The sequence below is a fragment of the Triticum aestivum genome, chromosome 7D (assembly GCF_018294505.1).
Source record: "Triticum aestivum cultivar Chinese Spring chromosome 7D, IWGSC CS RefSeq v2.1, whole genome shotgun sequence".
Taxonomy (NCBI): Eukaryota; Viridiplantae; Streptophyta; class Magnoliopsida; order Poales; family Poaceae; genus Triticum; species Triticum aestivum.
Window position 1 is genome coordinate 586,383,394 of NC_057814.1, and position 5,682 is coordinate 586,389,075.

At 46.1% G+C, this 5,682-nt stretch overlaps 1 long non-coding RNA gene across 1 annotated transcript; it reads right to left on the reverse strand.

The window, feature by feature from the left end:
* Positions 1 to 3,273: 3,273 nt before the first annotated feature.
* LOC123168932 (uncharacterized) lies at positions 3,274 to 5,040 on the reverse strand. The gene is made up of 2 exons (XR_006484567.1): positions 3,912 to 5,040; positions 3,274 to 3,540 (listed from the first exon to the last, which is right to left on the reverse strand). It is a non-coding gene; the product is annotated as an uncharacterized lncRNA (long non-coding RNA).
* Positions 5,041 to 5,682: the final 642 nt, after the last annotated feature.

Below are 5,682 nucleotides of genomic sequence, written 5' to 3' on the forward strand. Positions count from 1 at the left end.
GTAGAAGTTCATATGAGTGAATTGTTCCAGCTGTTCAATCTGCGCGACCTCGACAAATCTATGCTGAGTTGCTACGTTCTGTAAGTGATTTATTTCTACCTCATCTCGTTCTTCATTGCCTGCACTATATATATATATTGTCCTAACTATATTGTTGCGTACGCTATTATGCAGATTGAAGATTTGGGAATTCAAAATAAGAAACATCCATGATGTTGGGTTCATTGACCCACATATCGTTAATGGACATGTGTTACAACATCACCCCGAAGACGTGGAGAAAGACTTGTACAAGTTTCTTAGAAAGCATCAACTCAAAAGTCATATTCTATTTCCTTACCATTTTGGGTGAGTGTTTCTCTCTTGTGCCCATTCTCTTTTGTTTACTCCATGCATGGTATGTCTAATCGATGAGTTATGCATGACTGTGCATGTAACGTGTCCGCAGGTTCCACTGGATTCTGCTAAATATTGAACTTCACACCTCCAGAGAGAGTTATAATCATGGACTCTATGGATTCGGATCCAAAGCGTTGGGCCGACATGAGAAAAATGCTGCAAAAGTAATTATTTTCAATCATTTGAGCTCTATATCGATCGGTCTCTTTCGTTCATTTCATAATATCAAGTAACTAATAACTCCCCTGTTCATTTAATTTTCTTTGCCCTGTAGGGTTTGGAGACGGTTCTCAGAAAAAATTGTCGGTGAATTCAAACATGAGCTAGATTTTAGAAGGTTAGTTAATGTGGATAAGCAGCCACCGGGGACCAATCTATGTGAATACTATGTTTGTGAGAACATCCGGAGACACACCTCTGAGCGGAAGGCATCGGATAGCGTGCGGAAGGCGACGGATAACTTGCGGAGAAGGCTTAGTCCAGAAGCTCGCTTCCGACCAATTCAAGATGAATTAGCAGGATTTTTCATGAGGGAAGTCATCAATCCTAAAGGAGAACACTATACCGAGGACGAAGAAATTTATATGCATACCCGAGATTGAAACTTGTTCGAAGTTGTCTATGGTCATCCATCCTAATTGTGTATGGAAACTTGTTCGAAGTTGTATATGGTCACCCGAGATTGAATATATATTATATATTCCTCTTGAATTCTTCTTGTTTGAAATTTCATATGCATGTATATAGTAGCGTAGAATATGTGTACTGAAACTTCATCAAAATTAAAATAAAACACAAAATAAAATATAAAAGAAATAAAACACTACAAATTAAAAAGAAACCAGGTTTAGGGGGGCTAAAACCCTAAACCTGCGGAGGAGGCCTTTAGTCCCGGTTAGCCACGAGAACCGGGACTAAAGGTCCTCCGCCCGGACGGACCCCTGGCGCCCACGTGGACGGGCCTTTAGTCCCGGTTAGCCACGAGAACCGGGACTAAAGCCTTTAGTCGCGGTTCGTAAGAGGCGCGACTAAAGGGGGGTCTTTAGTCGCGCATATTTAGTCCCGGTTGCACAGCCGGGACTAAAGGCCTTTGCGAACCGGGACTAAAGGCCTTTTTTCTACCAGTGTTCTTTTTAGAGTTTTGGTCAACACTGATAGGTAGGCATGCTTGGTTGGTGCAGAGTTCGTAGTGAGTGCTCTGTCTGTGGTTGGTGTCGCTCAAGTCCGAACTCTGACCATGTATTGACACTAGAATGTTATGCCTGATATGAACCCAAGAGCCATTAGGCATACTGTTTTGACAGGACATAGTAACAATCCAGAGCGCAAAAAGTACACCTGCATGCGTGCATGATCTGAACAATGTTGCCCCTGCTCTGCCACTCTATGTTGCCACGGTAGTTTTAGGTGGGTTCAATCTATACTTTTAGGTGGGTTCAATCTTTTGCAATGAACTCTGAACCAGATTAACCGTATGAATTAGCAACAAATTCTCGATGTCTGGTGTTTCTGTTTTTCTAGTCAAAACAAGAGATTAGACTCTGAATTTATCCAACACTAACAGTAGTAGGTGTTGTACGTGGTGCGATGTGATGCAGGGGCTAGGGTGCTGATGCAGTGTAACTTCAAGGTGAACTCCAGTGCGACACCGGAGGAGATCTCCCTGGAGGCGGAGCGCACAATGCACCAGCATGGTGTGGGTTTCGAGTAACGAGCGTGGATTTCATTCACGGCTGGCCGACGGGGAGGTTTGCTCACGGTTGGCTGGTGGGAGCACTGTCTAGATCGAGTCAACGATGCGAGGGAGTCGACAACGAACATACAGCCGAGCTGAGCGGGAAGGATAGGGTGAATGGGGCAGAGGTGCAAGCGAGCAACGAGCTGGGCCGGCGGCCGCAGCAAAGGCGGAGGGTGAGTGCGGCAGGTTGGCGTTGGGCACGGCCAGCAGCGTCAGCAACGACCGCCCCGCCAACTTCGTGGCCACCGGGGAGTATGCTAGCAGCCGTGCGAAGTCGAACAAGTTGGGTAACGCGGCGAGCACGACCGTCACATTGACTCCAGCGGCCAGGGTAGGCAGCAGCGCGGGGGTGAGCAGGGAGACATGACCTCAGGGGTTGGGATTATGTTGTCCTGCGGGTTGATTTGGGAAAACGACAGGCGGGTACTTGCAAAAGTGCCGCGACGAGCGGTCCGTCTACCTGGCTGCCGGGTGTCTTGCTGTGATAGGCCCAGGACCAAATCGTCACATCCAGTGCAAGTTGGGATATGGTCCGTCTACCTGGCTGCCAGGTGTCTTGCTGTGATAGGCCCAGGACCAAATCGTCACATCCAGTGCAAGTTGGGATATGATAGAGTGTACTTTTGCATGTTAGGGACTAAATCATTACATTATATGCAAGTTGAGGTATCTAGGTTGCTTTTAACTCAACTTTATATGCAGACTACAAAGAAACGGAGGGAATACGTACTGCCCGATACCAGCGAGTTAAGCCAGGTGCACCTGCAGTCATCTGCGCGCGCCTTATTGCTCGAAAGTTTGGAGTAGCTATACATTACAGGTCCAAGATCTTCCAGCTACTACTACCCAGAGCTAGTTGGGTAGCCTCCCTCTAGACCATTGGTTGTATTGTATGTGTCAGGCCGACCCCTACCACCATCACCAGCATTTTCACGCGTGATTCAATTTAGTACTAGATAGGTGCCCCGGCTTGCCACACGTTGCCCACAAAACGGCAGACAACCAGATATGATTAACCATTTTGAAAGATGATAGAGCTAAAGTGGTATATGTACAAGTGATTTTAGCACACGAATATGGACTTTCACAAGTATAAACAATGTAAAAAAACAGCAGCAATCATTTAAAGAGGAATGTGAAAAAGAACACACTATGATAATATTGAGGAGAATAGCCCAAGCAAAGAGCTAGTCACATGTGAATCAAGGCAGTTCTATATAAGCAGAATATGGATGAAGTATTTGTAGTAGGTCACAAAACCACATCTACATCTGACATTTTCAATCAAAGGGCTAAGACATGTTCTTCAAAATAAAAAAACAGCATACACTATTTTCCCTTGCCTTCCCCGGATATCATGATTTCGTTTCTTCTATGAAGATATCCAAAAGGATATCGTCGACCTGATCCACAGAAGAATTGAAGAATTAATATTATCAACCAACACAAGGCAAATAACACTGACAAAATATGTATCATCTGACATCCTTTGCGGTGCTAAAAATAGTATGTAAGCAGGATGGGCATATTGTGCACAAGCAATTAGCATATAAGCTTAGGCGAGTATCACCAATCTATTATATAATTAAATTAAATTAATTAATTAAATTATATATAATAAATAAGAGAATTGGGTTTCTGGTCGTCCGGCGTTTGTGGCAGTTTTGCAGAAAAACCCTTATCTTTTAGGTAATTCAACCCGCACTCCTTTTTTAAAGTGAGAAAAGGTTTTGCCCTGGATTGTAAAAAAACATGAACAGACATGAGGACGGACTCTTTCTCTCCCTCGCCTCCAGATCCCAGCCGCCAGGAGGCTCGTGACCCACGCGACCCTCAATCCGCTGCCGCGCTGTCCGGCGGACGCCGGCGATCGCATCAACCGGCACCACCGTTCCGCTTCAGCCCCTCCTCTCCCCAGCGCGGCCCAACCCTCACCAGCTCTCCCTGCCTTACGAACCAAGTCTTGTGCCTGCCAATTAATAGTCCCACTCTGCTCTATTACATCAAATGCAACCAACTTAGATATATTCATGCATTACAAGATCAACAAGCCAACAAAAAGAGGATGAGATGTTCATGTTTACCCTAGAGAAATAAAGAAAGCGACCTGCCGCATGTATTATATGCGTCACCAATCGAAAATGGGCAGAGAGGAGAGGCGCATGAATCCAAAGAAAAGCACCATGGGTGACAAGCCTAATATAATAGAAAAAAGATCTCAGCTTAATTGCCATTTGAGATAATAATCCTAAAGAAGGAGAGAGAGAGAGAGAGAGAGAGAGAGAGAGAGAGAGAGACGAACTGAAGATACAGAGAAAATTGATGCCCATATTAATTCGTGGTACAGAGACCAGCTCATGGAAGAGAAAACCAGGGCCCGGGGGCTTTCACCGGAGGTAGCTTCGGCACTCCCACATCCGTGGCCACCGGCAGAAGAGCAGCACCACCAGACCGCCCCCGTGTGTGCTGGCCGGCCGCCAGATCTGGCGCAACCGAGCCAATTGCACACCTGCCCCGCAACCCCGGTTGCCCCAGCCACCCTCCGGGAGGAGGGGCTCCACCACCACCACTGCACGGGAGGAGGCTCCGCCTTGGCCCCAGTGCGCCGACGAGCAGGCCACCGCCGCCCCAGCCGTAGCCAGAAAGCACACCGATGCTGGCAGCTGGGATGTGGCTCTGGCCAGCCACCGTTGCCAAGAACAGGAGAGCAACACTTGGGTGGTGAGGTGGATGGAGAAGAGGAGAGGAAGAGGAGGAGCAACGATGGGTGGTCAGGCAGCAGGAGGAAGATGGTGGCGGAACGGCGCTTGGGTGATGAGGAATGGCGATGTGTTGTGGATAAGAAGGCACGCAGTGGGCGGTGACATCGGTGGATATTTGGTGCCTGTTGCTTTTTTTTCCTTTTTATTAATCAACTGTGGACTGGAAGCTGCTGGATGACATCCGAGCGGCTGGTGACACATGGATGTAGGACTACTAATCAGACCAAGATGAGTAGTAAGTACTGTGCTATTTTGTATTGTTTTGACCTATTCGTGGGCGTATATCAATCAAGGGATCGGTGTTATTCGGTGTGATTCTGCTTTATTTCATTGCTGCAGGATTCAAAACATTTGTACAATTTTGGTAGTTTTTTGTTCATATTTCGCCCATTGTTTTGTCCAAAAATTCAAATTTTGGATTGTCCATTTCGCCTGAGATCTTCCGAAAAAATTCCAAAATTCACTCATTTCATTCAAGGGTGGTAACTTTTTCAAAATGAAACATAAAACCTACAAAAGCATGGCTGGATGCTATGCGTGCTAGCATTTTTTTTCAGATGAGCGTCAATTATAATTATTTCTTGTTGTCTGTTGTTACTATCATAGTTTCATATTCATGCCAACCATTCCTTACAAATACATTATCAGATAGACTAATTAAAAGTGAGTGAAACATTGAAAAGAAATACCATTTTTAAGGGAGAAGATATTTGGGGCTCATGGGTACTCAGTGGCGGAGGCAGGGGTGCCAGCAGGGGCCCCGGCCGAGGCCAACATGTAGAT